The sequence below is a fragment of the Aquila chrysaetos genome, chromosome Z (genome assembly GCF_900496995.4).
Source record: "Aquila chrysaetos chrysaetos chromosome Z, bAquChr1.4, whole genome shotgun sequence".
NCBI classification, from domain to species: Eukaryota; Metazoa; Chordata; class Aves; order Accipitriformes; family Accipitridae; genus Aquila; species Aquila chrysaetos.
The window spans coordinates 74,576,619-74,599,927 of NC_044030.1; the positions used below are offsets into that span (position 1 = coordinate 74,576,619).

General features: G+C 40.4%; 1 protein-coding gene across 10 annotated transcripts in view; it reads left to right on the forward strand.

Annotated features, from left to right (window-relative positions):
* Positions 1-23,309, forward strand: part of PRLR (prolactin receptor) — a 124,898-nt gene that overhangs the window by 61,079 nt on the left and 40,510 nt on the right. For 8 of the 10 annotated variants that reach the window (XM_030004294.1, XM_030004298.1, XM_030004295.2 and 5 more), the window contains one exon: positions 1,500-1,590. The exons of the other annotated variants lie outside the window; for them this stretch is intronic. The gene's annotated coding sequence lies outside the window, so the exon portion shown is untranslated. Of the gene's footprint in view, positions 1-1,499; positions 1,591-23,309 lie in introns of those variants that run through there. 10 annotated transcript variants of the gene reach the window in all.

Sequence of the window (23,309 nt, forward strand, 5' to 3'; positions counted from 1 at the left end):
GTGTAGATATATTTCAGATTTTTTAACAGACAAAGGGTTTTTCACAAGCTTTTTAAAAGGGCCCAGTACTAGTACAGTTTCATCTTGTCCATGTCACTGAGCGTATTTCTTTGTTTCAGATATACGTTGATGTTTCTGTATGAGAATTATATCCTCTAATCCTCTAAGCTCCCACAGAAAATGGACATGATCTAGCCGGCAGAAGGCATTAGGTGTAGATATAGTTCTGTTGAGTTCAGTGTAAGAACACAGACAGGCCAAATATTTTTTTTTGGCAGAATCAGGCTTTGCTGGATCAGAATAGGTCACAGGATCTGACACAGAATAGCTGAAATGTAGATTACATCAGTTGGTTCTGAATTTGATTTCGTTAACCACAGCAAATCCAAAATGGAAAAGAATCCTAAAGCTCTTCTTGAGCTATAGGGACCACTTTAAATCCCAAAGCAAGATTTCTTTGTAAGGGTTCTTGAAGTTCTGAGTTCCATTAATGATGTAATGTTCAGGAAAATATATTTTCTTTGAAAAACATCTTAATTTTCTCTTCAGAGTTCTGTTTAAAACAGTAAGGGCTTAAAAAATGGATGAAAATACACACTAAATCTCAAAAGGTAGTAGTGTTTCTTTAGAGCTGTTGCCAGAATATCTCTGGAGGGAACAATACTGCATTTGCTTCTGCTTGATTAATTCTTGATGATGAAAGAAATTATGAAATCACTCCTTAGTAAAGTGGTGGCCAGCAATTGTCATGGAGGTAAATAAGGACGAGAAGCAGGTAATCATATATGGCAATGTGGGTCACACGGTAGCTTAGAGTCATTTGTATAGTGCATAAAGCATAGTTAGGTGCAAAATGGTAGATAGCAAGCAGTGAGTAATGAAGGTAATTTTTACAGAGTCGAGACTATCACTGATTCTGAGAACTACTGAGGCTTCACGGAGGGCGAGCAACTCAGGTACTGTTAGTTTGACACTATAGGCTAACGTGAGATCTCAACAAGCTTGCCTCCATAACAGGGTAATTTTGTTTACAATCTTTCTGTACACCATTACAAAATGCATTCTCATGTATTCAGTATGTTCCTGCATTTTACGAATGCTGAAGAAATAGAAGGATGCAGAGATCTGCAGTATTTGTGGGGGAGCTGAAGTCGGTGTCTTCATGTGGGGAGAATCAGGGACTCCATCTGGTTTTTCAGAAAGAATAGGTGACTTAATTTTTAGGTCATTTTATAAAGAGAAAAATTATTAAAAGCCTTTTCATCTGGGGTTAAAGCCATAGGAACACATCAAGAGAAGCTAAAAGCTGAAAACTTAAAAGTTAAGGATGCCCCTTCAGTTCTGAGCGTGATTTCCCCCCCCCCCCCCCCCCCCCCCCCCCCCCCAAGATAAGTTATCAGGGATAATGTCTAAATAAGGACTTTATGGTAGGCATCCATATGGAGAAGCGAGGCATAAGCTGAAAAGTGACACAACATTTTTTTTGTGTCAATTGACAGGGGAAAAGCCACAACACTGCACTTCAGCCAGGAGATTTGGAGACAAAGAAGGTTTCTGAAATCAGTGGAGGCTGCTTGAGAACAGAGCCTGGTAAGATCACACTGTTACTTCTGCCCTTTTTATGGATGAAACATATTATCTCAAATTGTTTGGCTAAATGGATGAAATGTATTAGTCTCAGATGTGCAAATGGTACTAGAAGTTAAGATTGTTCCTTTTGTCCTTGAACTCAGTGTCTGCAAATAACTTGGGAATGATTTAAGTAATAAGAAGTCGGGTATCTGGGGTACTGGGATAGAGCCCTGCTGCGAGTATCCCGTTAGAAATTTAAGCCATGGGCAAACTACTGCTGACGTAAAATTCCTATTAGCCTAGGGTTATAGAATATTTCTGTATCATGTTATTACCAAAAACATATATAATCTTTGAGTTTGAGTTTTAAATGCAACATTACTCCAAGAAAAGTAATTCCTAGTGTTTGAAATTAAATAATGTACCTGCCCCACAGTTTAAGTATTGGAATAAACAACCTACATGTTAGTAAATATCCACGAGGCTTTGTGTTTAATGAAGAGAGACACAGAGTTGAAAGAAAAGACTTCAGAGAAAACACTTGTAAAAACACTTCAGAGTTTGTTAAGAAGCAGATTTAGGATCAAGTCCACTTAAAAAGAATATTTGCAAGTCAGTTTTATTTAATACAATGAAAAACCCTGTGGCTTTGAACTAGATCTGTTATTTCACTATTTGTGGTTTTTTCTTTCATCTAGACATAGTGCTACATCTATATATGTAGGTAATTTATTTTCAAGTATTTTCCTCAGGTTTATAGAATGAATTTGGACAGGCAAACCCTGAAAGGCCATCTGAAAACTTCATATTTCATTAGAAACTAGTATCACCAGAAAAAAAAAAAGTTCTTTTTTTACAGTAATTTGTTCTCAAAAGAGCTGTGTGTGTTTGCTTGGCATTTTCATTTTGATGTGAATATGTATACCTTTGTGGGTTTTGTAAGAATTTTATTCCTTGAACAGAAGAAACAAACCTGAGTTTATAACTTGAAACTGTATATGTGAGAAATAAGATATTTCAGTAAAAAGAAAAGCATTTGCTTTTAAAATTGCAGAACCTTTTTGAAGCAGCTGAAATGATGAATTGACAAACATCTGGGCTAAAGCCAATCTGTTTAAGACAATACCAGAATGATAATTTTAAAGATCTGAGAACCACAAAACCAAGGGTGTTTTAGACACAGTGACAGAAAGCCAGGCTGCTAATAAAAAACATACTGCCTATGGATCTGAGAACAGTGGCCCAAATTGCTGACACACAGCAACACATAGAGTCCAGTTTCAATATTGTTCTTCATTTCATAAATTCATACAGATTTCAGTAGATGTTTAACTTTTCTCCAGCATTGATTTCTACAGTTATATATCATTTGGTATTTTTGGTTTTTTCAAGGTTTCACACAAGATTTCTTTTTACAAATGATTTGTTGAGTTCCCAAGTCATCTGCTAATGTTGGGGAATAGGGAATCTCCATCACGTAGCTGTGTAGAAGTGGTATAAGAAAGCAGAGCATGTAATTATAAAGTCCGTTCATTCTCGGATATTACAAAATGACTCAAGAATGTTGTGTATATATAATCTATATTAAAGGGGAGGTTGGGAGAAAAAGATGCAGGCACCTATGCACTGGTCAGAGTAATTTAGAAAATATGCAGAACTTTAGAACAGTTCTTTTAAGGTAAAGACAAATACAGAAATAAAGGGAGAGTAGAATGAAATGTTGAAGTAGTTTGAGCTAGACTAATCTGATACCTGTCTATGTAGAAGTGCAGTAAATCTCATCTAACTTCAGTAAAGCATATTTTATGTTAACACGTAGGAAACTATGGGATTGAAAATGGGATTTAGAAAAGGATTTGTAGGGCTGTACCTCAATAGATAATAACACTAGCAATGAAAGGAAAGCTCTTGTGTAGAAGAGGGTTAGCTTTGAAATTCCTCAGCCTAAGTGTTGGATCTGAATCTCCATTACTTGTTTTAATCACTTGGACATAAAACCTAGGAATGAAATTTCCCTGTTATGCAAAGTGCACTCTCAGTATCAAAGTGCTATACGGGAAGAACTAGGTGAACTTGAGAACTACAGTAACATAAACAGGATGAAATCCAGTAGTGCAAAATGCAAATCCAATGGAATGGAATACAAAGACTGGGAGTGGACTAGTAACAAAAATTACTGTTTCAGCCAGAAGCTCGTTAGTTGGAAACACAGGCAAATTACTTTGGCACGTACAGTCCTAGGAGCTTTGGTCTGCCTTAGCTGAATTACTTCCAGCAGAATTAGAAGAGTGTTGATGATGTTATGCAAAGTTCTAGTGAACACATCAAAATAATTTGTGAAGTTCTACTCATTCATATTCAAGAAACATGAATGAAAATTGGAGCAGATGAAAAGAAAGGCTCTAGTCCTACTATTCTAGTAGCCTTTCTTATGAGATACCTCAAAAATAATCTGTTTACCCTAGCAAAAAGTCCAAGAAGGAATAAAATCATGGAATCATAGAAAGGTTTGGGTTGGAAGGGGCAGATCTTTAAAGATCACCAAGTTCCAACCCCCCTACCATGGGCAGGGACATCAAAGCTCCACCCAACTGTCTGCTGTCTGAGAGGGGATATTGTGTCTCTCTGTAACATGTTGTACAGTGGAGGAAGAATGCCAAGGGGAGGCTGTAACACTAAGGACAGAGAGGAAAAGAAAATGCAAAACTCTTTGAACTATCTGAGCCACAAGAACAAGTAGATGTAAAATAGAGAATAAACTTCAGTGGGAGATTCAAAGATTATTCTTTTCCGTTAAAGCAATTAAAGGCTGGATCACCTCCCAATGAGAAAAGTCAAGAGCCAAAGAAGTAGCTACTTTTAAAATGTATCTTGATTAGTTCATTAACAGGCTTATGCAATATGGTTATTCATAAGAGCAGGTGGCTTGGCTGAATCAGGTGGTTTCTTCCAGCCTCTGCTCCCAGTTGTTGCCTCTGTGTGGGTGGATCTGTAGAGAATTCTGTGGATGGCAGGTCGCTGATATATTACAGATCTACCTTAACTCAAAAACTATTTTTTGAAGACTAAACTATGACACTAGTGTCAGCTCTGGAATTGTCTGATTCAGCTACTATTTCAGTTGCCTGCAGCACATATTTTCATTGCAGGTCTAGGCAGTGGTCAGAGCTGGTTCATGTGTGCAGGGGTATTAGATATTCTCACTCTTGAGATTTTGACATATCAGTGAAGAATATGAAAGGCTTAATTATGCTTTTGTGAAGCTAAGGTGCTGCCTGTGGTGGGAAGAAAGTGCTTTATGACAGCTGGCGAGGCCGTGATCCCCTCAAGCACCGCGATTACGGTGGTTGGGCAGCACCGGTAGGACAGGTCTGGCCGGTGTTCCCGCAGCTCTCCTGACTGTCTTTCCCAACCTGTACAAGTGAAGGGAGTTCCTTGGAAAAAACGGGAGGAAAGGGAAAAGACAAAGGGCTATAATCCCACCTTTCAGACACCTCTTCAGAGTCACTGTTGCCCATGTTAGTGGTAACTGTTACTGAGTTTATAAAGCCCTGTTTTGTTGACCTCGTGCTTAGATTAGTACAGATCACCACATTGGTAAGTGGAGCAAATGCCTTGAACTTGCGCTTTTCTTTCTATGCACTATTGCTTCTCTTCCACGTGTATAAGCCCTGCTAAAGGTTTTGAGAGCTTTGCTTAGGGAACGTGCATGTTAAACTGCCAAACTAAATAGAGGACTATGAAGGAGAAGTGCTATATGTGTTTCTGTAGCCCAGCTCTGTACAATAGAGATAAGCTTTCCACATTGTACTCTTAGTTTCTTACCCCATTTTTTTATCAGGCATCCAGTAACATTCCTGACTGTGTCCAACACTGTGGAAATCTGCAACGTGCACTTGAGTGGTAGTAGTAATTACATAAACACTTCTGATGTTTATGCACTTCCCATAGACCTCTTGGACCCCTTGTGTGATAATTTTCTTCAATAAAGAAAAGTGTCCTGGGGAGGTATCTGACAGCAGTTGAGATCTTCCCTGGCTCTCAGGGAATGATGAGATTTAGAGAAAACAAGTGTGTAAATGGACTTTTTAGGATGGGGCAATCCCAGAGATAATGCATTGCTGTAAAGAAGCAGTCTCATGGCTCACCAAAACCATTGCATTTAGAGGATGCAGATGCTGTCTCAATGCCGAAGAGGAAAAGCTGAAGCCATGGAAAGACTTACTTACCTTTTCCTTGAAATCAAAGTCTCCTCCTGTACTTCAGCACACTGTTTATGTTAAACCGATAACACTGGTTTTGTTCTTGTTTTGTTAACACTGTTTTGTTTTTGTTAACCCAGACTACTGTTTACCAGTTTTTATATATTTGCTTAGTTTTGATACATGCTCATTTTGGAGGAATGCCTTGATAATTACACTTGCTATTTGCTATGCCAGTAGCTCAGTACTTGAATTTGTTGATTAAATCCTTCTCTATCAAAATCTCTTTAGTAATCACTACTGCACAACTTTGCAAATGCTGTGCCCAGGTTGCGTACTCCAGAAAGTAAATTAGGTACCAATTTCCCTAAGGAGATCATCATTCCGCCGGGGCTAGAACCTGCTCCTTGTATTTGGTAACAAATATGCTGGTTCCAAACTCCCCAGGTCAGGGCTTATGTATGCCTCTCTCTGCTGCCTGACCTGCCAGTGCTGATGCTGGTGGTTAATGGTTATTGAGACAACTGCTTCATCATTTGGGATCTAAGCTGTTTAGAGGTGCTTAGGCACCTCCAGAGTTCATCAGCTCTGTCCAAACAGGTTGGGGGCCTTTAGGCATGTCGTGGTTTAACCCCAGCCAGCAGCTAAGCACCACGCAGCTGCTCACTCCCCCCCTGGTAGGATGGGGGAGAGAATCAGAAGAGTAAAAGTGACAAAACTTGTGAGTTGAGATGTAGATGGTTTAATAGCTAAAGCAAAAGCTGTCCTAGAAATCTGTACTAGCCTCCCTTGTACTAGATGTGCTTCATAATCTCAGCAGGTAAGCCTGTTGTATAGGGTACCCTACTTACTGCCTTCAATGTCCACATTTGATTTTGTTGTGTCAGCGTGCTGTCAACAAGCTGATACATGTGAAACTGAAAAAGGACGAGATGCAGGCTGGCTGAATGCAAGGGCAGGCAGTTTCCATATTTCTGTGGCTCTGAGACAGTATCGCTCAGCAATGCAAAAATTGTTCCCTGTCCATTTCACAGAGAACACACCAGAACTGTAGAATGATGGCAACACTGAGGTCACACTAGCATCTGCGGATAGACCACATCATCCTTCAGTTGTTGGTCTATTAGTAATGGGATACCAATTTCAGGATGTGGAAGGCCCTTCTGGGCCTTATTTCATTAATTCAGAATTAGCTATTCTGCCTTTTCAGAGCTGTTCCTCGGTGTCCTTATGGATCCAGAAATGGGTAGGCATCATTTAGCCACAACGTACTCATTAAAGTTTTGGAGCTATCTTATAGTTGGCAAGCTCTGTTCCTGTAACTGTTCCTGTAGCAAACATGCTCAAGGCCATCCACTAAGTGTTCATTGCTTTGGTCACTGCTGTCCTGACATCACTGCTGCTTTCCACAGAAGCAACGTGACCAGCTGGGCCAGAGGTTTTGTTCAGAAATATATAACTATAGCAGTTCTCTGGAGAAGTCCTGACAACACTGCCTCATACTCTGGTAACTTACAAGCTACTCTAAACAATTCATGTTCAGCTTTATTATATGCTTTGTGACACACTGTGATTCACGTATTTTAGGACTTCAGAGTCTCCCTGTAGGCTGTGATGTTAACTTGTTCCCATGCAGAGATTTACAGTCAAGAAATGAATGTTCTGACCTAGATTCTTACTGCTAATACTTAGCTCTGCTGTCATATGGTATGTTCCCCTATTCTGATGACAGCTTCTTATCAGATATGTACTGTGTGTACTATCAGGTGGTTTAAGGCCTGTTAGTATTGTCCATAAAATCAACTTAATACAATCCTGGATAAAATTATTGGAAGGCAGCTGAATACTTTACAGTCCATGAAAGGACAGTAAAGAGCAACGGCCCTTTGTTTTTGTCTTTAGGCCCACATCTAAGCTGTTGCCAAGCCTGAGACTGACTTTGGTTACAAAGCCAGCAGTCTATGAGGAAAAGATCTTGCTTAAGTTTCACAGCGCCATGACTGTTCTTGCCTTTTCTTTTACCTAGTCTTGAGACTCTAAGTCTGCTCCCTTCACCCCTTGCAAACTCTTCTTCTTTCATCTTCTTCCTCATCCCCATATTTTCATAGCTACAGACAGCAAAGAGGTTGAGCCAGCCAGCCGGACCAGACTTTGCTGCCTTCACATCAGAAATGTTAGTGGACGTACTCGGTGTAAGTGTCAAGGTGTTGGCATCAGGGGGCTGCAGAGGTGGCCACTATGAGAAGAGGTCAGGGTCTGCCCTATGCTGGGCACAGCTGGTTCCAGCTGGCTTCACAATGGACCCACCCTAGGACACAACTGAGCCCATCAGCGAAGCTGGTGGCACCTCTGTGAGAGCATATTTAAAGAAAGGGTGAAATGTTGCATGGCAATGTTAGGAGTGAGAAAAAAAGTGTGAGAAACAACAGTGTGAGCACCAGGGTGGGCGAAGAAAAGAGGAGCTGCGGCAGGCATTGGACCAGGTGTTCCTTTGCAGCTTATGGAGGAAACCATGGTGGGGCAGATACCCACACTGCAGCCAGTGGAGAACCCCACGCTGGAGCAGGTTGGTGTTTCCTGAAGGACTGCAGCCTGTGGAGAGGACCCACACTGGAGCAGTTCCTGAGGGACTGCAGCCCAAGGGAAGGACCCATGCTGGAGCAGGGGAGTAGTACAGGGGAAAAGTGTGAGGCAGACATGAACTAGTGTGTACTGACCATAATCCCCCACTCCCCAGTGCCCGCTGGACCGCTTTGGTGGTGGGGAGTAGAGGAGTTGGAAATGAAGAAGTGAAGTTAAGCCTAGGAAAAAGGAGTGTGGGGAAAAGGTGTTGTTTTAATTTTGTCTTTGCTTCTTCTCGCCATCCAAATCTATTTAATTGGCAATAAATTAAATTAATTTTTCCCTGGTTGAATCTGTTTTGCCTGAGATGGTGATTGGAAGGTGATATCCCTGTCTTTATCTCAACCTACAAGTTTTTTTCATCTTATTTTTGCCTCCTGTCTTGTTGAAGAGGGGTAAGAGTGGCTGCGTGGGCATCTGGCAGCTGACCAAGGTCAACCCCCTATGGTAAAATAAAAAAGGCTTTCTCCTGGGTTTTATTTCAGCCTTTTTATGATAAGCAAGAGGACTTGCTTGGATTTGACATTCGTGGTTAAATAACCTCAATTTGTGTATGAGATCAGAAAATGCTCTGCCCAAGGCCCAGTCTCATGGTCACACAGGACGTTTGGCTGTACCTGAATGAGATTTTGCCTCCAATAGCTTGTGCCAGCAGGGTTTTTCCTCTTTTTTTTCTGTAAGTCTTTTTGCTGCCCAGACTTTTCCTGCTTACATGCTGTTCTCCTGTCAAGACCAGATAAGCAGCTTCGATAAAAGCCTCAGCAGAGACCCAAGAATGATACCTGTATTTCCCCTTTTCCAGTCTCTATGTTGGGTAACCCAGTTCTGCTGCCCTGTACCTTCTTCCTCCGCTATTTCTAGCATATACAATTGGTGCTGCCCTATCTTCTGTAGGACATTACAGGCCTGCCTTTAATTCAGCTCATGATGCACTCACCCAAAGCCATGACTCCCTTTGCCGGGCAATATGATAATAGTGTTCAAGTGAAGAGATTACGCCTGCAGCCTGGAATGCCTTACAAGAAATGATGGCATGATATGATAGGGTCCCTGGCCTCCATCTGAAATAATTCTCTGGAAAAAGCATGGGGCAAGGCTGCCAGTCCTTGTTGATCTAATCAGCCTCCTCCATTTGGCCAGAGCATTGCTGACAGCCTTGCATGTGTCTACTTGCTAGCACATGTGGTTTTCCATAGTAGCTCAAAGCACATTCAGCAAGCATTGCAATGGAGATTTCGCTGTAAGAGCATGACTAGCTATGGCATTGAGCTTCTGTCCTGATTCAGGACTGTGCCCCATCCTTTGTGGCATCCTTAGGGACTCCTTCCAAAGCCATGATCTATTGCACTGTCTTGGGATCTTTGTCCTCTGTATTAGGTGATACTGAAACAGACTCACTGGAGCTCTGCTCCTTTTTGTGGTTGGCTAAATTTTGTCAGTCAGATCCTTCCAGAGGGAAGGGTATTTCTTTGTATGTGGGCCAACTAACAGGCTGGATGGAGGCCAATAAGCTCCATAGCATTGATACTCCTTGCAAGAAGAAGGAGGGGGCATCCCAGCTGGATGGATTTAGCTGGTAATTCTATCTCATTGTTTCTGAATTGTAAACCTAGATGAGTTGATGACTAGGGAAGATATTGTTGGAACAGTGGTGTACCATAGTAAAAGGATACAAACAGCTGTGTGAACAGAAGTTTTGCCACTACCCTCTGAGGAGATATCTGCAGCATATCTTGAAGGCCCATTTTATTCTTCTCCATCACATTATGGTGATGAATTCATGCACAGTTACAGGCTCTGTAGTTCTTCCCCAAAGTGAGGACCTCTACCAAGAGTTCTTCCTCCCCACTCCTCTTCCAGTTGTCCCTGTCCTCAGATTTGTGATAGTCATAGTTTCTTTACTTTTTTCTTACCCTCGTGTCCAGTCCATTTTTTATGGCATATAGGCAGTGATGTCCATGTAGTATGTGGCATTTTCAAAAACTTGATCCTACTTGTACAAACATCTTAAATAAAATAAGGAAGGTGCTATGCTCCACTTGGATTCATGTTGCCTTTGTCTCCAGCCCTGAAATGACGTATTGCACCATGTTCCCCACTGTGCAGGAGGATGCTGTGGAAAGTATAGTAAGTATTGTGCACTCAAGAGGTTTCAGTTTGGTGCTCTCAGGGAGTGTCTTGAACGCGCAGAAACTTGTCTCTCTTCTGAATGTGACTGCCAGAAACCCTCTGGTACTTCAGATGTAGAAAAAGACTGGGCATCCTCCATTGCTTACAGAGTTTCTCCTCTTGCTGGCAGTACAAAATGTTCCCTTTTTACAAATTATGAAACTCTCTTGTGTTTGTACATGAGCAAAGAATTATATCCTTTTTGACAATGAGCAGCAGGCCTATTCACTCTATAGATTGTTTTACTGCTCTTTCTTCTTCTTTTTTTCTCAAATCAAAACCTTATCCAGTCCCTCTGTAAGCTTCCATTTCAGCCTGACAGAGTTAGGTCATTAATCTTTCTGCTGTGGTCTGGAAAACATCCCCAGACTCGTTCCCAGATGTTTTGTTCACTTTCTTATCCAAAATGTGCACCCTGTTGGTGAACCTAAAATTTTAACCCAATAGTGGGTACTTTTTTTCACAATGCGTAATAAACTGCATGTTTTCCAAATCACTTGCAAACTCAATGCTTAAATAGCTTCACTAAATCATGAAATTTACCAGTTTGAATTTTCCAAATTTGTCTGCTAAATTTGTCCATCACCACCACTACCACCACACAAACACTTACTGGTTGTATTTTCATATTAGTTTGTGTATCTGGAGGGAGAAGAGGTAATTAGCTTGTATTGGAGGACCAAGACTATTTTTAATGAAAGCACATGTATTTGCTGAGGACGTCCATTGGAGCAAGGTCATAGCCCCCATTTTGAAAACCTCTTAAGCTTTCATCCAGACAGTAGTTGGTTTGCTATGCACAACATGGGGTCTACAAGATTTCTGCATGCCATGATGTGGGCCACAAACATTCACTTCTCAGAAGTCTGAAGTAAAAAGTCTAGGTCATTCATCCATGATCTAGAAGCATGTTATTCTGGCAACTGGACCCTGAGAAGTGCTGATATCATGTGTTAAAAAAGGAAGGCTCTTTTATTTTTAAATACTTAACTCTTATTTGTGCTGCCTATTACTTTGATTTACTTCCCTGGACCTTCAGAACAATGGAAACTATTTTAGAATGCTTTAAGACATCCTCGTCTCCTCCATCACAGCACCTCTGCTTGGTTAATGGCTTTTAGAAAGCTGTATGTTCCAAGTAATGTGTAAATGATATATGACATGCTATTCCATCTTTTTGGTTGCTGTAGCAACGTCACACTAAACTACGCATTAGTCAATAGTCCAAGCCAGCAACTGTCTTGTTTCTAAAGCATGGTTTACACATTATGAAGACTGTTAGAAACAAATGCTAAAACAGATAATTGACTATATAAGCAGTTCCAGCAGAAGAATGCGCATGAGAAAGAATTACATTGATTGGGTTTAGAACTGAATCTGTATATTAAGCTCCATACATAAATCTTTCAATTTTCCCTCACCTCCTCTTTGTCCATGCATGTACATATACCATTTTTTATATGCATGCAATGGGGAAAAAAGCATCCTTCAAAGGTAGGTAAAAACTGAGAACTAGAAGTTTTTCATGATGACCCATATGTCTCTGTCCTATATCTGTGATACTGGGTCATATGATGTTGCTGTATTTGCCATGGTCTTTTTGTTTCTATATATAATATGATGACACAGATTTTAGGAAAATCAAGTAGAGAGATTATATCTGAAAAACTGCTGTGAAAACAACCTTCCCATGAGAAATAACATGAGATATTAAGGAGCACTACTCAGGAAATTGAAAATAAAATTTGAATGTTTAAATAAGTTGTAGATAAGGAGTAATGTGTTTCACATTTTGGTGTAAGCACACCAAATACTTCTTATATGTAAAGCTGTGAATTTATTTTTATTATAGTAGAAGAATCTAAACAAAGAATTCTTACTAGTTGTCGTGGTTTAAACCCTTACAGCAACAAAGGACCACACAGCCACTCACTCACTCTGCCCTGCCCTGCTCCGGTGGGATGGGGAGAAGAATCAGAAAGGAGAAAGAAAAAGATAAAATGGAACCTCGTGGGTTGAGATAAGGACAGTTTACTGGGACAACACAAGGAGAGAAGTTACAACAACAACAATGGTACTACTAAAAGAATATGCAAAATGAGTGATGCACAGTGCAGCTGCTCACCACCCAGAACCTGATGCTGATCACTCCTTGGCTTTCCTGTTGACAAATCAGCTTATGGGTGGGAATCAGGGAGTCTTGGTTGGTGTGATATTGCCACCAGTGCACTGTTGCGGTAGCAACTGGCACCTGTTGTTCTTCATCCCTCAGCAACCCCACAATCGAAAGGCCGGTCAAGGTGGACAGCTGTTGAATTTCCTCCGTCTCCCATGCAGCTATACCGAAGGCCCAACGGTACCTCTTTGGGTCTTTGAAATACCCTGTCCTGAGATAGTCTATGCCAAGGATGCACGGGGCCTCTGGGCCAGTCACAATGGGGTGTTTAAGCCAGTCATTCCCTGTTAGACTCACTTCAGCTTCCAATATAGTTAGCTGCTGGGATCCCCGTCACTCCAGAAATGCAGATGGGTTCTGCCCCTTTATAGCTTGATGGCATTAGGGTACATTGTGCACCAGTGTCCACTAGAGCCTTATGTTCCTGTGGGTCTGATGTGCCAGGCCAGCAAATCCACACTGTCCAGTAGACTCGGTTGCCCCTTTCCTCCAGCTGCATGGAGGCAGGGCCTCTCTAATCCTGGCCATAGTATTCGTTACTCACTTTCCACAAACGTGAATCAGAAGTCCCTTCAAGAGGATCAGAAATGAGATCAGCCCTTCTACTCTACCTGGTGGGGCTGGGAGGGCTGCTTGCTGGAAACTGGAGTGGCATTTTTCCAGGAGGAATCCTCTTTTCTGCCTGCTTTTTCTCACAACTCACATACCCTTGCATCTAGGGTTAGGGTAGGTTCTCCATCCCACTTTTCATGTCTGCTGCATGGTCATGCAGGTAAAACCACAGGGTACCCCGTCGTATGTACTTTCTGTCTCCTCTCTCTTAAGCAGAGGAACGCTTACTCCTAATAGCTGTGATGTGGGCTTGTACAGGTGGGGAGAAGGACATAGCCACTTTGAATTGCTGGAACTCCTGGGACAGTTGCTCTACAGCCAAGACACAGGCCCATAGGGAGGAAGAGAGGCTTACTTTGTATTGCCAGAGTTGGACAGCTACTTCATCCACCATTTGTCTATAGCCATTTTTCCAGGATATTACTGCCAATGAGTTGGCATAGGTTGGTGGTGCACTTCGTAGAAACTTCCACCACATGTGTTGTGTGCATTGGACTTCATCTGGATCTGTGGGTGACTCCTCATTTTCCAGCTCATTATAAATCACCTCCAGCATGGCTAATTCCCTCGGGTACTGGATACCTCTCTCCATGGTGGTCCACTTGCCTTGGTGACATGTAACTTCATCCTTGAAGGGGTATCTTTCCTTCAGACCTGACAGAACTCGCCTCCAGAGGCTGAGGACTTGTGTCTTTCTCCCAATTGCCTTGTCAATGCCCCCTTCCCTAGACAGGGATCCCAATTGCTTGCCTTTCCTACCCTCTAATCCCAAACTACAGGCCCCATTATTCCAGCATTGGAGCAGCCAGGTAACAGTGTGCTCACTTGGATGGTGGCCAAAATCTTTTCGCATGTCGTGCAGCTCACTCAGGGACAGAGATAGGGTGATTATTTTGGGTTCTGCCTCTTACTCATGTTCTCGTGATGACCCTGGTTCACCTTCATCCCTCACTAAGAGAACTGTTTTCTTTGTGTATTTCTTCTTCTGTATAGGGGCAACTGATACTGGCATGGGTTGGTTCTCTGGTTCAGCTGCAGTGCCTGTCACTGGGGTTTGGGTAGCTGTAGTGCCTATTGGTCTGTTTTCCCTCCTTTCCCCCTGAGGGTGCTGCATAATATCAAGCAGTGTTTGGTAGATTCTGGCCAGGGCCCAGCATGGTGTGGTAAATTGTGCCTCTCTGGAATAGCCACAGCATTTTCCTTTCAAATATTCTATCACTTTATTAGGGTCCTGTAGTTGTTCAGGAGTGAAGCTCCAAACTTCTCACCTCCAATGGTTATCTAGATACCCGCCCATATTCTCCCACATGCTGTGCCACTCATGGTTATGCAGCCTTGGGGCAGATCTCTGGGTGGTATTACGAAACTTTTTTGTAGCCCTAAACAAGACCTGAAACACAGTCAGGAGACACAGCACTAACAGCATGCTGGCTTGCGCATCCCAAGGGTATTCAAAATTCTCAAAAGCTGTTGTAGTTAGCCGGAAGGAGAAAGGGGAGGTGAACGAATGGGAGGAAGTATTCCCCCCTGACTTCCCCATGGATTGGGTGCGATTACCAATAAATTCTGATAGAAGGCGCCCGAGGTACGGGAATGGTATCAACGCTGCATACAAATACCAGCTTAACCTCATGACCAGTGATGGAATCATTTCATAAATCAACATTACCCAGTAGAGCAAAATGATAATCCTGATCCCTCTACCAGACATGATAAACATAACTGCAGGGCATACACAGTGCATATAAGAATTTACACAATGCCACCATGTGAACAAATGAACCAACATTGTGACTAGCAACTATTTAACTAATATAAGAAAGGCATATAACAAATTTGTTTTAACACGCTCTGGCCAGACCTGTCATTATCCGAACCCTTCTAGCCCCACTTTGGGTGCCAAAAAGGACTGTCGTGGTTTAAACGCTGATGGCAGCAAAGCACCATGCAGCTGCTTGCTCGCTCCTCCCCGCACCACTCCGGTGGGATGGGGAGGAGAATCAGAAAGGAGAAAGAAAAAAAAATATGGAACCTCGTGGGTTGAGATAAGGACAGTTTACTGGCAGAACACAAGGAGAGAAGTTACAACAACAACAACAGTACTAATAAAAGAATATGCAAAATGAGTGATGCACAGTGCCACTGCTCACCACCCAGAACCCAACGCTCTGACACTTCCCACACTGAGAGAGAGAGAGCCTCCCCCCAGCCTGCTCCCCATGTATATACTGAGCATGATGTCACATGGTATGGAACAGCTCCTTGGCTAGTTCAGGTCAGCTGTCTCGGCTGTGCCCCCTCCCAGGTTCCTGTGAAAATTAACTCTATCCCAGCTGAACCCAGGACACTAGTCCAGTTCTAATTGTTACAGAAAACGAAAATAAAGAATACAATTTCAGAAAAAGTCTCAAAAATACAGTGAAAATTATTGGGACACAATTCCTAGTATCTACCTCTTTTTCTGTGCTTATCCTTTTGCTGCCTCTGCCTGCTGAGGTCAACAATGCTAGTCTGCCTTGAGCGGAAAGGATGGGGGAGCATTGCAGCAAACCATCAGTGCTCCAAGTCTTTCACTGAGAGGAGTGAAATGTTGATGCTGGCGTTTATTGCACTTCTTCACTAGGAGGAATATGATATTGGTGTTCATGGTTTCTTCGTCCCCTTCTTTAGGATACAGTTCGAGCTGGTTTTGTATGCTTGCTAATGTTCTGCACCTTGCTATTTATTCATTGGTCTGCCAGTTTACATTACATCCAAGTTTACTGTACTTGGTGGGTATTACATATTTTGGATATAGTTCTTCATTACCTTGATTTTGCTCGGCTCAGTGTAGGCATTCTTTAACTGGCCATTGGTGAGTTTTTTGTAGCCCATGGATTTCTAGTGTCAGCTTGTCCCCCTTTTCTTATCAACCTATGCCTGAACTCCTCTGCACTGCATCTTGTGTCCTCATTTTCAAGGCTTCTGCTATCAGACCAGGCTTGTATTCCTCTACATTGTATCATTATGCCATTATTAAATATTTCACTGTATCAGAATAACTATATATTACTACCACATATAAAAAATATGGTTATACTATGTAAAAAAGAGAAGTAAAATAAATTAGAAAAATTATTACTATGCCTAAACAAGCCCCACAAAAAAGGTGCAGGCAGGCCAAGAAAAGTTCAAAGTAAGCCTGACAGACCTCAGTCCTGTGGACTTGCAGGCCAGTACAGTCTGCAGCTCATCACTAGCAATGACAATAGTGTGTTTACAGGGCCACAGGGCTACCATAGAAGACAGCTATACCTTTAGAGAAAAATGGAATTAAATTTGAGATACAATTTGATCCTAGACCACAATATGACAAGTATCAAGGTGCTGTGATTTAAAGTATCTGTAAACACAATTAAAGAAATTGGAATCTCACATTAAATCAATACCTGGAAAAACAAATACTGATAATTTGAACTGACATGAATTTTTCAGTTTGCTTGTCAAGTAAATGCAAGATAGCCATGGCAAGTATTCAAATTGTTGCCATTCTTGAAAGAAAAGGATTGAAGCTGTTGTTCACTTGGTAACTTTTACATTAAAAATCCCTCCATCGTTAACTTTTGTGAATTACAGTTCATGAGACTGAGAAAGAGTTTGATGATTTGACCATAAAATAGAAAAGAACTTGGTTAGCTTAAAAAAGTTGCTTTGAATTCCACTCTAATGAGCAAACACTTACAGTTTTACTTTCAAGCATGATCCTGAATGTGTTGGTATGGGTGCAGCCTTCACATGGTTTGTTTCCTAATTTCTGAGGAATTGTTCTCTTTTCATGCATCACATTTTTCCTCTTGTTTGAAAATGTATCCCTACTTACTATGCTAGAATTATTCCAATTAAAGTTGGCACAAGTGGCAGTGCGATCGGGGAGATATTCTTGGTCTTCTGTCAAACACTGATTTTGTTTTTCTTTAATCATGCAAGCTTTCCATGCATTCCATTTCATGGAAAAGCTCTTAATTTGAGTTTTGTGGGGTTTTTATATTTTGCCCAGAGAAGCAGAAAGCTAGATGGCCGGAAGTTAGATGTACTATGTGTATCTTCAGCTAACACTAAATTCAGTCAAATTTCCCAGTATATACTGGTCTGAATGTGGACAATGCATAGCAAAAGAAGTGATTAAAATGTACATGGGGTTGGTACAGTAGGTAAAATAACACAGTATTTAACTTAGAGGACTGCTTGCTGTATTTTTATTACTGGTCATTGTTAGAGATAAGATAATGACTCAGATGAGCTTTTTTCTAACCAGTTAGAGAAAGTGCAGTGATTTACAAAAGATAAAAGTATGTGAATAGTATTTTTTTCCCACGTAGTAGTCTTAGGGGACTGATTAAAACCAGACTAAGTTCAGTATTAGAGATTCTTTACACGTTAGTTACAAAGTTTAGTTGACTTAATTGCCTATGCTTACCAACTGCTGGTGTCATTTCTGTGTCCTACTTCTCCCGATGGAAAAATCATGAGGTAGCATTCACAGACACTGAAAATATTGAACTGAAAATGAGATATAAATCAAATCAATGCTTTGCACTATAAAAGGGGAAAATGAAGACACCGAAGTCTTTTGTTTTGGAATTTGTTTTATTTTCTGTTTCAAGCTGGAGATCTTTTTCAGGATTCATGGAATATTTTAGTACTGAATTTGGTGTTTGGCATTAAAAGTGGATCCTGGCAATGTCATGGAAGGAATAATTCTGTAATTAGTAGAGTTTCATCTTGGGTCTGAAGAAATTGAATATACATGTTCACTGTGTATATTCCCAGTAAATTTTTTTCCAATTTCATCTTGAGTTGCCATTTTTTATTCTCAGTAACACTGATTTTGACAGCAATAGTTGCTGTGGACAGTTTTGCAAGTTATGTAAGTAGTCTTACAGGCAACAGGCTTCTTGCTGTGTCACTGTTAGAGTATGTCTGAGCTCCACTTGGTGCAGCCACTATTCTGGTGTAAGAGAACTTCAAAGCCAACACTTCTTTTGTTAGAAGTAGTTGTAATATTTAGCTTAATTGGAAAGAGAGGGGGCAAGAAGGAGAATGTATTCTTAATACAGAACTAGGAAATAAATATTATTCACTGTTTAAATGTACTATTAATAAATAAGAATTGTTTTCTTGGAAGGATGTTAGACAAACTCTAAGACATTTTAAAGGTGTTCATTTCAGCCAAGCAATATCATAATTAAACTTTTCCTCCTTCAAATCTTCATCTTCATCTAAGATCAGATATCCTGATCTTGCATCACACCGGTCTTAATTGTAAGTATTTTTGATAGGATCCATATTTTTCCTGGTAATCTTATTGTTAGGTATCAGTATAATCAAGCAGAATAGAAGAGGATAACTATTTAAATTATGATTTGGAATGTCAGAGAGTTACCAGGGACCAATTAATTGGCTTTAGGCAAGATAATAAAAAATTTCCTCTAGATTTCATAATTAATATGCTAGTAAAATTAAAAATAAGACCCAGCAAGTTGGAGATGATTGCAAGCTTGTGGAAGGTACCAGGAAGAAGCTGATAGAAGTTACAGTGCAAAGCACTGGATGTGTCTGGTGGGGTATGTTACCTTCAGATAGAAGAATCTTCTGTACTATCTCCTGTGAGATTTCCAGATGTCTACTACTAGGTACCTAGTGTGGCACTCAGGCAAAACCAAAGCATATAAATCCATCATTTGCAAAATCTATCAGGTGCTTGTATTTTGGTTTTGAAAGTTCCCTAGGTATTTTAGCTTAGACTTCTGCATGTGTGCCTTTGGTGGAGCTAGAAAGACTGGTTCTATTCAGCATGCTGAAAACACGCCTAATTCATACCAAACAGTGTAGCTCCTCTTTTCCCAGTTATCAAATACATTCTTTATTTAGGAGTGGTCCTGACCCAAAGTAATTTGTTATTATATCCTTAAAGTTTGCAGATCAAACCTTGGGTCCTATATGCAAAAGTGTAACAACAACAGAGCACAATTCTTCTCCCTCACATACCAGACTCCTTGGGCTCTTCCTGTGCCAGCCCCAGCTGCCTCACCAGCCCGTCGCTGGAGATCTTTCGGGGCAGCATTAACCGCAAGAGCTGCAGGAGGAGGTTGATTTGTATCTGTATCCATCTGCTCAGTCTCTGTTGCCCTGCCTTTCCTGCAGCTCTTCCTCTATCATGCGCTACCTGTAATACAGTGGAATAAAATCAACTCTTGGGATCTGAAGTCGACAAAACTTTTGGCCAAGTGGAAACTGAAATTTGTTATCCAGGCCCAAACCTAATTAGTGTCTCTTCCTCTTCAAGAGTGTGTGAGATTTGCTTTGTCGGCCAAAAAAAGAGCTTTGTTTCATTGGTATTTAAGAAGTGGTTGTTATTTCAACTGAAGCTCAGTTACATTTTCTGTATCAGTAGGTCCTAGTTCATCTCATATTTATAACCTTCTTTAAATAAAACCAAGGTTAACAGGATACTGATAGAGATTTTCCAAGGATTTTAGGAAGATAAGGCATCCAATGACTTCAATAATGCCTCCTTTATTTTTAAGTAGTCTTTTTTCTCTTAGCAGCTTGCCCATGTTTTTTGCTCTTCTTTTCTGTACGCCAGCTGTCTGTATAAAAAATGAAAATGGTTGAAAGTTGGTATATCATGATAATAAAACTGAAATACATTATTGCAAGCTTGTTCTTTTAGAGGTATTTTATGTGGTATCATGTTCACCTGTTTGGCAAATGTCTAGATTCAGAGCTGAAAGAGTTCCTGCATTAAAACAGTATTCCTCTGCATTAAAATGGTCTTCAGTGATTTTTTGAGAAAAAAATAGATTTAGCTGAATGAATCAATGTGTTTGTGACCAAGTCACAGATTGTAGCATAAAACTTACAGGAAATCTTTCTGAAATTAAAAAACCAACAATTACCTGTAATAATACATTGCACTTTTTTGACAGAACATTTTTCAGCCCTGTGCTTTAGGCAGCAGTCTTCTGTTGTGGGAAGGGCTGAAGGTTTGCACTTACTGCACAGAACTCTCTGCTACTGAGATTCACCTTTTCATGGCATTTTTATGCTATGCCCAGTCTCAGTTCTGAGTTTCAAGTATGTTTTTATCTACATCTACTTTCTAGAAGTATTTTCTAACTTATTCTTCTGTTAGTTTGCCTCATAGCTTCCATAATTTGATCTGCTGTTTTGCTTTCAGCTTTGTGTTTGTCTGTGTGGTCTTTCTTAGCCAATAGGGCATTAGAATAACCAAGACAACCTGGTAGCTTCTTCTCATTCTTACCTTGTTGATTTGCATTATCCTGTGACAGAGCAGAGGTGCTTGCTTTACTCTAAAGGAGCTCGGTTTGGTGAGAGCAGACAGCCAAATGTTTTGTGACTGAGCAGGGTTTCGGTGCTTTTGTAGAGTCACAGCAGTAAAAGAAAACACTTTCTTTGTTACCTCATGGCTGCAGAATTTATTGTAAATGTGCTTTACAGTGGTGGTGTACATAAATCTGTGGGCTTCTTCTCCTGGATGTGTAAATCATTAACAGAACAGTATGTGTGGCCAGCAGTCAGCTTACATTTGAAGTAGTGCTTACTTTTCTCTAGGGCATGTGGTTACAGCAAAGCATAAAACTGGTAAAGGTTCAAATTCAGCAATACCTCATGTCTAGCTGCAAATATGACACCTGGAATTTTATATTTTATATGTACAGTAATTGTTCAAAATATAAATACTCCTTTTACTTATAGACAAATCCAGCTACTGAAAAGCAGCTCGTGCATAGAATCTGCTTAAACTAATCTTTTCCTGCTTCACCCCCTTCTCCTGGAGTCAATCCACTCAGGCCCTTTATTTCCTTAAAGACAGTTTAAGCAGCTTGTCCTTACCCTTGAGGCCTACACAGTCTCACTCCAGTTGCTCAACCCCTCACTAACTTGTGGCTCCACTCTCCCCCTCTTTTGTGCTATCATGTGTCAAGGTTATTGTTCTGCGCCTATTTCTATCAAATGTATTTAGGTCAACATAAACTTTGTTTTTCCTCTTTCCTTCCTCAGTATAAAAAGCATTTGAGGAACAAATTAATACTTATCTGGCTGGGACAGGTAGTGAAGGCTTGAATTTATAATTTGAGTCTTGTGATATTCAGGTTTATTCTTTCACAGAGGTTTTTATGGAAGGATCAGTCTTCCCCTTCTTGGCTTCCAAGAATACTTTTTATCAACACTTATTTCTTCTAGATGTTCTTCCAAACTCTGTCCTCATTTGTGATTTTCTGCTTGATCCTTCTTAGCTTGTAAGGCATTAGCCATAGGAATGCATCTTAATCTGAAATTTGAAACATAGCATGTAAAAATGTAATGTTATAAAAATTATTTTTATCAGTATCTTGTTTAAGAATATTATGTAGTGCAAAAATAGTTTGCATTAGTTCATTTTAATCCTTAAAAATCATCTAACTATACATCATCTTAAAAATAGACTGAAAAAAGGTAGTAAAGCAAATATTTTTTAAGGGAAATGTTATGTTTTTACTTCATCTTTCTTTTTTTATGCAGGAAACAACATACATTATTTGCCATACAAGCTTTGATGGTGAAATAAACTTCCAAATTTTATTTTCAGCTGTATTTAATGTATTTCACTCACTGTGCCCTCACAGAAAATGGAGATAACAGTAATTTCTGTACAGTTTATGAAGTGTGAAAGAAATTACGAAGCTAGTATGAAATTTGGCAGGGTAAATTATAAGTTGTTCTGACTATTTTTTTTGTATTGGAATTACCTCAGTGGAGCTGAAATTAGATGTTTACTATAAGGGATATACAATGTTTCAGCTTATTTATATAAATAGTTATTTATTTACCTGGATAAGGGGGAGCATCTGAAAAATTACACCAGCTGATGCTACAAGTTCTTCTAGAGTCTTTTCAGAAAATGTAGAGTAGACAAATGCAACCAGAGAATGGAAAGAACAAATATGTAGATACTGCCATTCAAAAATGGAGCAGGTAGATGTGTCAAGAAAGGAATCCCAAGGACGTACAAGGAGTAAAAGAAATGTTTCACATTAAGTTTAAGCTTTGAGCTGTTACACTGTGGGACGAACCCCATAGCTAACTAAGATGAAACAGTCCTGGGACAATAACTTGTGAATTATATTAAAAGGTGTCCCGGTTTTGGCTGGGACAGAGTTAATTTTTCGTGGCTCTTGTGGTGTCCCAAGGAACAGCTGCGGTCCCAAACCCTGTTCTCAAATGCCCACCTACTACTACTGCAAGGCAAGACTGTCGGTCCTAGTTTTGGCTGGGATAGAGTTAATTTTCTTTCTAGCAGCTGGTATAGTGTTATGTCTTGGATTTAGTATGAGAAGAACATTGATAACACACTGATGTTTTCGGTTGTTGCTAAGTAGTGTTTATGCTAAGTGAAGGATTTTTCAGCTTCTCAAGCCCAGCCAGCAAGAAGGCTGGAGGAGCACAAGAAGTTGGGAGGGGACACAGCCAGAGCAGCTGACCCAGACTGGCCAGAGGGATATTCCATACCATGTGACGTCATGCCCAGTATATAAACTGGTGGAAGTTTGCCGAGGGGGGGCAGATCGCTGCTCAGGAACTAACTGGGCATCAGTCAGCAAGTGGTGAGCAATTGCATTGTGCATCACTTATTTTGTATATTCCAATTCTTTTATTATTATTATTATTTTAATATTATTATTGTTATTATCATTATTATTTTCTTCCTTTCTGTCCTATTAAACTGTTCTCATCTCAACCCACGAGTTTTACTTTTTTTTTCCCTGATTCTCTCCCCCATCCCACTGGATGGGGGGGAGTGAGTGAGCAGCTGTGTGGTGCTTTAGTTGCTGGTTGGGGTGAAAGCACAACAAAAGGTCTGGTATTTTCCTCTAGTTCTGTTCTTTTCATGCCATCTGAATATAGAAGATGTG